The sequence below is a fragment of the Schistocerca americana genome, chromosome 11, assembly GCF_021461395.2.
Source record: "Schistocerca americana isolate TAMUIC-IGC-003095 chromosome 11, iqSchAmer2.1, whole genome shotgun sequence".
NCBI classification, from domain to species: domain Eukaryota; kingdom Metazoa; phylum Arthropoda; class Insecta; order Orthoptera; family Acrididae; genus Schistocerca; species Schistocerca americana.
This window is the reverse complement of record NC_060129.1, coordinates 132,252,299-132,262,599: the sequence shown is the minus strand read 5'-3', so window position 1 is coordinate 132,262,599 and position 10,301 is coordinate 132,252,299. Positions and strand designations below refer to the sequence as shown.

The window sequence follows — 10,301 nt, the reverse complement described above, 5'->3', positions numbered from 1 at the left end:
GAGAAGGAGAGGGAAAGGCCACTGAAATGAACACCTCGTGGTGTGCAAGTACGTCGCTGCCGGGGAATGGAGTGGACAGAGGCTGGGAACGAACAGCATCTGATGTGGCACACGTGGCTTTCTGCTAGTCAGAGGTTCCAGCCACTCTGTTCCGCGATCGCTTATCTCAGTCTCTGCAGTTTTGGTGTTCGTGCGATGATTGAAAGGAGGGACCGCATTTCGCGGTGAAACATTTTAGAAATACCGAATGCATCACTTTGCATTACGATGCCAGCATGGCCACTGGATGACACAATACGCGACTTGAATTCACTTACTGGGTTTGCGTAAGTGCAAGATTTCTTAGTGCTTCGACTAAGATGAGACGGGAAAAATACTTCAAATGTCAGACCTATGCAAGGGTTATCGTTGGCGGTGCGGAGGGTGGAGGGGGAAGGAGTGGGGGAAGGGAGGGGGTCTCGAGGAAAACTGCGGACAGAGTGGGTGGGAGGCGGCAGCCCAGTCCATGACAAGAGGCGAGTCTCGCTGCCGACCACCACTGCACTGGCTGCCGCGGCGCCCGACGTGTCTGGTGAGTCTCCACGTACTCCTTCCACAACGTAAAGTATATACTGTGCGTGTAACTTCCCTCAATCTCCTGTTCTCAGTGTTGTCCACACTTAAAAGCGACGGGTATGAAAACGGGGAAAAACTAAAGTGAGACCGAGCTGTTTTTCTCTTTTCCCAACTATTTTCCTCTGCCTGTAGCGTGACAGCTCTTATTATGAACTCCTGCATTGTCTCCTGTCGGCTATGATCTTTGGTAAATACTGATTCTTACAGCACAACGGAAATAATGGTGCTACAAGCAGTAGCTATTATTGTCCCGAGTTGCATGGTTTTGAAAGTGGTTTCAGAACGATTGTTGCTTTTGATGTATACTTGTCGGATCTAAATGACAACTGAAACAGGTGAGGCATCCGCAATGAAGCGGGACAAGCATGTAACGGCAGTTGTGGGGAAGACGGATAGTCGTCTTCGGTTCATTGGTAGAATTTAGGGAAGATGTGGTTCATCTGTAAACGAGACCGTCTATAAAACACTAATACGACCTATTCTTTAGTACTGTTCGAGCGTTTGGGATCCCTGTCAGGTCGGATTGAGGGGGACATAGAAGCAATTCAGAGACGGGTTGCTATATTTGTTACTGGTGGGTTTGATCATCACGCGAGTGTTACGGAAATGCTTCAGGAACACGAGTAGGAGTCTCTAGACGGAAGGAAGCGTTCTTTTCGTGAATCGCTACTGAGGAAATTTAGGGAACCAGCATTTGAGGCTGACTGCAGTACAATTTTACTGCCGCGAACTTACATTTCGCGGAAAAACCACAAAGATAAGATAAGAGAGATGAGGGCTCGTACAGAGGCATATAGGCAGTCATTTTTCCCTCGTTCTGTTTGGGAGTGAATCAGGGAGAGAAGATGCTAGTTGTGGTACGAGGTACCCTCCACCACGCACCGTATGGGGGATTGCGGAGTATGTATGTAGATGTAGATGTAGAGGCTTTCACTCCGCACCAGAGTGTGCCTAAGATGAAACTTCCTGCCAGAGCACTTTCCCGCGAAAGGCAAAGTTCCGGAGTTCGAGTCTTGGTCCGGAACATAGTTTTGATCTGCCAGGACGTATCAGGCGACAGTTGCTGGAACACTTCTACAGAGTGGTAATGTACGTAACATCTGTTTGCCAGCAGGAAGAAATTCAGATGCTCTGGGTTCATATATGTTTTCACTAAACTAAGTAACAACATGGAGGAAAGCTGGATGTTCAGTTTATGTGCAGGCTGATTCCAGAAGTTTACTCAACAACGTTGTGCACAACAGTAGCTGTTCGAAACGACGACTATTTGGAACGCCTGCAGCCTTACGTGTGCAAGTACGTGACGTACACGATGCCACATATCCCAGTCACTAGATCGAATGGGGAGACCAATTTGCATGTCTCCTGCGCTCCCCTCATCGGACGCCTCTTAATGTTTTTTATCTCTTCTCATATCAACAACATCGTCTACATGACACGGTGTCTGTAGAAGTTCAGTTTCGTTAACACATGTTGCCGTAAAATTTACAGTTCGTCACTCAAGTTGGATGGCGTCACTTTATTTGATGTCACACTTTTGAGAACGTGTGTTTTGGTCCTGACATTAAATAATTTGTGCAATACTTAATCAGTTTATTACTTCCCATTCGCTCAGCCACCAAGTCGGTACACACTCAAGTTTTATATCAAAGTCTGCACCATTGCTGTAGTTCAAAGTCTCACTCTATTTCTCAGACGAAATAACCCTTTTATTTCGTACACATTCTCTCTTAGTGTAACGTATACCCGTGTTCTGTAATAACTATTGGTTCCTTCTCGTACTTCCCTTGTCTCCACACTTCTTCTTGATAATCTTATATCGTTTCCGTCGATACACAGGTGAAATCTGAGTTCTTGGACCTTTTCGCTTTCCTTCTGTCTTCTTACATCTCTGTCAATAATTTCGAAACGAATAATGGTCTCTCCACACATTTTTGTATTTTAATGCGACAGTGCTGCTGTGTTACTTTGCTGGCTACTTTACCTTTTCCTTAGTCCCTGGATGCTCAAACTACTTCCACTGCCTGCGTGCTATAGTTCTTTTCCCTCCGACTATTACTAAACTCTTCTGAGTAAAATCATTACTTTCCCTACTAATAAAACAAGACTCTCCTTCGGCCCACCTTTACATAACCACATCCCTGGTTCAGCTAACTCGCTTTCGTCTTTAAAAAATTTGCACAGGTTAAAATTCTCATATAGAACTAAAGAATTCTCTTTGACGCACGAAGCAATAGGAATTTTATACACTCTGCGTTTAATTTAGTTTAAGATCTGAAATGCATACTTCTGTTTGCAGCAGGTAATTATTGCTTGTCTGAAACCTCACTTTAAAATCGCTGGAAGGCGACATTGTTTTATGAGGATTAAGAACAAGAGTGGGCCTTTTACCGATGTCTTTATGGGACCTCGCACGCCATTTTCCCCCATTCCGAGGTCAGTTTCATTCCGGCGACATCCTACGATTTCTGTTATGTAGGTCAGACTCCACCAATGGAGAAAGGATGCCATTTAATACTACATCTAATTGATTTCTCTGTAGAACTTTGTGGCCCTCACAGTCAAAGACTTTGGCAACTTCACAAAATATACAGCGAGATCTTTAATTTTGCTTACCTCGGCAATCATTCAGTTTCTGAGATTCAGTAGTGTTTCCTCTATACAGAAATTTTTGCGAAAGGCAAATTGAGCGGCTGTTAAGAAGTTGTGGTCAGTCACACAAATCAGTATTGTATCCGAGCCACACTCTCATAGAGTTTTGAAAAGAATTGAAGGACTCTAATAGGTCTGTAACTAATTTCGATTATCTTCATTTTTCAAAATGGTTCAAATGGCTCAGCGGACTTAACATCTGAGGTCATCAGTCCCCTAGAACTTAGAACTACTTATACCTAACTAACCTAAGGACATCACACACATCCATGCCCGAGGCAGGATTCGAACCTGCGACCGTAGCGGTCACGGGGTTCCAGACTGAAGCGCCTAGAACCGCACGGCCATACCGGCCGGCATCTGCATTTTTGCAGATCTCTGTTTCCACACTTCACTGAAGTCTGTCAGGAAGTATGGCCCCAGTCATTAAATGATTAGATACGGACTTAATAACTCAGGACCAGATTAAAATAGAAATAAATCTATTGCGCCTGTACTGGGTTTGTTCCCATTTTGAAGAAGTAACCAGAATCGCTATAGCAGAGATTGACACGGTTGAGGGTCGGCCCCACATGGCAAGGAGGTTACGAGGGAGTTATTTATTTTAGTAGGTACCTATTACGAAAATGTGGACTTGGTAAACTGTTTTTCATAATTTTTTAGTTTCTTGCCTAATAAATTGTGATCGCTTTCTCCACACATTCCCCATCCACAAATTTAGTAGCAATTGCCTCTTAGCTCAGATACTGGGTATGATTTTGGTAACAGCAGTTATAGCTGTATGGCGTGCTACGTAGCGACTACGATAGGTCGACCATTATCTGTAGAAGGCAAGGAAGGACTGAAAAGTGTACCTCTGAATGTTGATAAACTGAGGAACGAATGAGGCAATAAGTCCAGACGAATATGTTACACTGTGTCCAGAACACTCGTGATCACTCTGCCATGCATGTATTGCCCAGGTATGTAAGAGTACTTTAGCATTTGTGTGTAATTGTTGTAGTAGTAATGCTAGTAGCAGTAGTAGTAGTTTTTTTATTAGTAGATCACTTTTTACAGGCATATCGGACACAACTTGGTATTACAATTTAAGAACGACAAGTGAACGAAATTCACTGATAGAGACATTAGAGGCTTATAGACGTAGAATGGAAAAAGTGTGACAAGTAGTTAGCTGTGGCCTCATAGTAGGAATAAACCTAGCATTTACCTGAGATGATTTACGGATACCACGAAAATCTAAAGTAGGGTGGGCGAATGAAGAGCGGACCATCCACCCTCCCGAATATCAGGCCAGTTGGTTAAAGACAGTGCTACCTCATTCGGTTTATCCCTTGCGTACAATACTTCAGGCAGCAGGGAACTCGGTTGGATGGGTAAGGACCGGGTGGCCAAATGAAACAATCTAGCACACAATACGAATTCATCAAACAAAGTCGACATCCAGAAAAATTACTGAAGTCGGTCATTAAAGAATTATGCATGTTACATGATCACAAAATTTAAAGATACTTATTACTCGGAGGTCATCTAGAAAGATTACTCATACTTCAGAGAGCAACAGCAGAGGTTGCTTCGAACTTTACACCGAGACAGGCATTTAGTTAAATTCAAACAGAATGAAATTATTTGTCAAAAAACGAAGGAATCATTAAGTGAAATTAAACGTATATGAAAACAAGGGAACTACAGCTATAATTCTTCCCAAGGGTATGCAGCTTTATTGTATGGTTAAATGATGATGGCGTCCTCTTGGATAAAATATTACGGAGGTAAAATAGTCGGCCATTTGGATCTCCGGGTGGGGACAACTCAGGAGGCCATCGTTATCAAGAGAATGAAAACTGCCGTTCTACGTATCGGAGCGTGGACTGTCAGATCCCTTAATTGGGCCGGTAGGTTAAAAAATTTAAAAAGGGAAATGGATAGGTTAAAGTTAGATATAGTGGGAATGAATGAAGTTCGGTAACAGGAGGAACAAGACTTCTGGTCAAGTGACTACAGGGTTATCAAAACAAAATCAAATAGGGGTAATGCAGTAGTAGATTTAATAATGACTAAAAAATTAGAAACGCGGGTAAGTTACTACAAACATCATAGTGAACTCATTATTGTGGCCAAGATAGACACGAAGCCCACGCCTACCACAGTAGTATAACTTTTTATGCCAACTAGCTCCACAGAGGATGAAGAGATTGATGAAATGTATGATGAGATAAAAGAAATTATTTAGATAGTGAAGGAAGACGAAAATTTGATGGTCATGTGTGACTGGAATTCTATAGTACGAAAAGGAAGAGAAGGAAAAGTAGTAGGTGAATATGGAATGGGGGTAAGGAATGAAAGTGGAAGCCACCTGGTAGAATTTTGCACAGAGCATAACTTAATCATAGCTAACAATTGGTTCAACAATCCTGAAAGAAGGTCGTATACAAGGAAGAGGCCTGGAGATACTGGAAGGTCTCTGAAGGATTATATAATGGTAAGACAGAGATTTACGAACGAGGTTTTAAATTGTAAGACATTTCCAGGGGCAGATGTGGACTCTGACCACAATCTATTGGCTTTGAACTGTAGATTTAAACTGAAGAGACTGCAAAAAGGTGGAAATTTAAGGAGATGGGACCTGGGTAAACTGACAGAACACAGGATCGAGTAGGTAAAAAGACGAGGGCTAGAAGAAATCATTGGGTAACAGAAGAAATATTGAATTTAACTGATGAAAGGAGTAAATATAAAAATGCAGTAAGGAAGCAGGCAAAAAGGAATATAATGTCTCAAAAATGATATCGGCAAGAAGCGCAAAATGGCTAAGCAAGGGTAGCTAGAGGAGAAATGTAAGGATGTAGAGACATATATCACTAGGAATTAGATAGATGCTGCCTACAGGATAATTAAAGAGACCTTTGGAGAAAAGAGAACCAGTTGTATGAATATCAAGACCTCAGATGGAAACCCAATTTGAAGCAAAAAACGGAAAGTAGAAAGGTGGAAGGACTATGTACAGGGTCTATACAAGGGCGATGCACTTGAGGACAGTATTAAGGAAATGGAAGAGAATGTAGATGAAGATGAAATGGGAAATATGATGCTAAGTGAAGAGTCTGAAAGAGCACTGAAAGATCTACGTCGAAACAAGGGCCCGTGAGTAGACAACCTTCAAATAGAACTACTGATAGCCTTGGGAGAGACCGCCCTGACAAAGCTCTACCATCTGCTGAGCAAGATGTATGAGACAGGCGAAATACCCTCAGACTTCAAGAAGAATACAATAATTCCAGTCTCAAAGAAAGAAGGTGATGACAGATGTGATAATTACTGACCTAACAGTTTAATAAGTCTCGGCTGCAAAATACTAACAAAAATTCTTTACAGACGAATGGAAACACAAGTACAAGCCGACCTCGGGGGAAATAAGATTGGATTCCGTAGATACGTTGGAACACGTGAGTCATTACTAACCCTACAACTTATCTTAGAAGATAGATCAAGGAAAGGCAAACCTATGTTTCTAGGTTTCGTAGACTTAGAGAAAGCTTATGACATTGTTGACTGGAATACTCTCTTTCAAGTTCTGGAGGTGGAAGGGATAGAATAGCGAAAGGCTATTTACAATTTGTACAGATACCCGATGGCAGCTATATGAATTGACAGGCATGAAAGGGAAGCAATGGTTCGGAAAGGAGTGAGACAGGGTTGTAGCCTATCCTCGATGTTATTCGATCTGTATATTCAGCAAACAGTAAGGGAAACAAAAGAAAAATTCGGAGTAAGAATTAAAATCCATGGACTAGAAATACAAATTTTGAGGATCGTCGATGTCATTGTAATTCTGTCAGAGGCAGCAAAATGCCTGCTAGAGGAGTCGAACGGAATGGCCTGGAAAGGAGGATATAATATCAACAACAACAAAAGCAAAACGACGATAATGAAATGTAGTTGAATTAAATATGGTGATTCTGAGGGAATAAGATTAGGAAAAGAGTAAAATAACAGATGATGGTCGAAGTAGAGAGGATATAAAATGCAGATTCGCAATGGCAAGGAAAGCATTTCTGAAGAAGAGAAATTTATTAACTTCCGGTATAGATTTAAATGTGAGGAAGTCGTTTCTGAAAGTATTTGTGTGGAGTATAGCCATGTATGAAAGTGAAACTTGGACGATAAATAGTTTAGACAAGAAGAGAATAGAAGCTTTCAAATGTGTTGCTACAGAAGAATGCTGAAGATTAGATGGGTAGACCACATAACTAATGAGGAGGTATTGGACAGAACTGGGGAGACAAGAAATTTGTGGCACAGTTTGACTAGAAAGGATCGGTTGGCAGGAGATGTTCTGAGGCATCAAGGGATAACCAGTTTAGTACTGGAGGGCAGCGTGGAGGGTAAAGATCGTAGAGGGAGACAAAGAGATGAATACACTAAGCAGATTCAGAAGGATGTAGGTTGCAGTAGGTACTGGGAGATGAAGAAGCTTGCACAGGATAGAGTAGCATGGAGAGCTGCATCAAACCAGTCTCTGGACTGAAGACCACAACAATAACCAATGTATACCAGGCTTCCAGTGAAAGAAATTCATGGCACAGTAACCAATAGCAAACCATATACTAGTTTCATAAATAACATAATCAAAATGTCTTAATCAACCATATGGAGACATTCTAGACAAGCAACGGCTGCAATAAGAGCTTATACTAATTACGTTTTCCATGTAACTTAGCCAAGTGAATTATTTGCGGAATATGACATCACTTGAACGCTATAATGATCGGTCTGTGAGACAATTCCAAGTTTTAATGCATTTCCCAAAAACATGACAAAGCTCTTAGTTCAAACTGGCGAGTTTATTATTTAACACAAACATACGGAACATACGGTCGAAAGGTGGAAGGGCTGGCTGGAGTGGCCATACGGTTCTAGGCGCTACAGTCTGGAGCCGAGCGCCCACAACGGTCGAGCCGGCCGCGGTGGTCTAGCGGTTCTAGGCGCTCAGTCCGGAACCGCGCGACTGCTACGGTCGCAGGTTCGAATCCTGCCTCGGGCATGGATGTGTGTGATGTCCTTAGGTTAGTTAGGTTTAGTTAGTTCTGAGCTCTAGCCGACTGATGACCTTAGAAGTTAAGTCGCTTAGTGCTCAGAGCCAAAAGGTGGAAGGCTCCTCGAAAACACATAAATTACGCATGCTAAAAGCTGCCAAGTCTCGTCAGTAATTAATCTTATGCCCAGAATTCAACGAAACAGTTTGCTGATGTGGAGATTTAAATATGGACCAACAATTATAACTGGTGTCACACAGGCTAGCACACTGTGGAACTAATTTTTACGCTCCCTCGGGTTCAGCAACTCTGGTGGCCAAACATCCGCTACAAAGCACTGTTCTACACTTGTCAGTTTAAAACAACTACGTCATATTAAAACGTGTGCCGGACCAAGACTCGAACTCGGGACCTTTGCCTTTCGCGGACGAGTGCTCTACTATCTGAGCTACCCAGACAGGACTCACGCCCCCTCCTCACAGCTTTATTTCCGCCAGTACCTCGTCTCCTACTTTTCAAACCTCACAGAAGCTCTCCTGCGAACCTTGTAGAACTAACAGTCCTGGAAGTCTCGCTCCGGCACACAATTTTAATCTGCCAGTTTTAATCTCCAAGTACCTACTGCAACTTACATCCCTTTGAATCTGCTTAGTGTATTCATCTCTTGGTCTCCCTCTACAATTTTTACCCTCCACGCTGCCCTCCAATAATAAATTGGTGATCCCTTGATGCCTCAGAACATCTCCTGCCAACCGATCCTTTCTAGTCAAACTGTGCCATAAATTTCTCGTCTCCCCAATTCTGTTCAATACCTCCTCATTAGTTATGTGGTCTACCCATCTAATCTTCAGCATTCTCCTTCTTGTCTAAACTATTTTTTGTCCATGTTTCACTTCCATACATGGCTACGCTCCACAAAAATAGTTTCAGAAACGACTTCCTCACATTTAAATCTATACTCAACGTTAACAAATTTCTCTTCTGCAGAAACGCTTTCCTTGCCATCGCCAGTCTACATTTTATATCATCTCTACTTCGACCTGCATCAATTATTTTGTTCCCCAAATAGCAAAACTCCTTTACTACTTTAAGTGTCTCATTTCGTTATCTAATTCCCTCAGAACCACTCGATTTAATTCAATTACATTCCATTATCCTCGTTTTGCTTTCATTCATATTCATATCATACCCTCCTTTCAAGACACAGCCCATTCAGTTCAACTCCTCTTCCAGGTCCTTTGCTGTCTCTGACAGAATTAAAATGTCATTAGCAAGCCTTAAGTATTTATATCTTCGCAATGGATTTTAATTCTTACTCCGAATTTTTCTTTTGTTTCCTTTACTGCTTGCTTAGTGTTCTTATAATTGTCATCTGAGTTCTGTAAAATTGCATATAGCCTTTCGCTATTCAAACCCTGCCAATCTCAGAATTTGAAAGAGATTATCCCAGACAACATTGGCAAAATCTTTCTCTAAGTCTACAGATGCTAGAAACGTATGTTAGCCTTTCCTTAATCTATCTTCTAAGATAAGTCGTAATGTCTGTATTGGCTTTGTGTTCCAACATTTTTACAGAATCCAAACCTATTTTCCCAGAGGTCGCTTTCTACCAGTATTTCCATTCGTTTGTAATGAATCAGTGTTAGCATATTGCAGCTGCGATTTATTAAACTTATACTTCGGTAATTTTCACACCTGTCAACACCTACTTTTTTTGGGATTACATTCTTCTTGAAGTCTGAGGATATTTAGCCTGGCTCATACATCTTGCTCATCAGATGGTAGAGTTTTGCCAGGGCTCGCTCACCCAAGCCTATCAGTAGTTCTAATGGTATGTTGTCTACTCCTGGAGCCTTGTTTCCACTTAGGTCTTTATATGCTCTGCCAAAATCTTCACGCAGTGTCATATCCCCAATTTTTGAGTGGGTTGTATTCTTTTTTGCCAGCTTCATTTACTGTGTTTTATATTTTCTCCTGTCATCAATTAAATTCAATATC

The 10,301-nt window shown here is 41.8% G+C and overlaps 1 protein-coding gene across 1 annotated transcript in view; it reads left to right on the top strand.

Annotated features, from left to right (window-relative positions):
- The first annotated feature begins 487 nt into the window (after positions 1 to 487).
- LOC124554085 (poly [ADP-ribose] polymerase tankyrase-1-like) overlaps positions 488 to 10,301 on the top strand; it is a 114,765-nt gene continuing 104,951 nt past the window's right edge. Inside the window, exon 1 of the mRNA XM_047128135.1 lies at positions 488 to 571. The gene's annotated coding sequence lies outside the window, so the exon portion shown is untranslated. The remainder of the gene's footprint in view (positions 572 to 10,301) is intronic.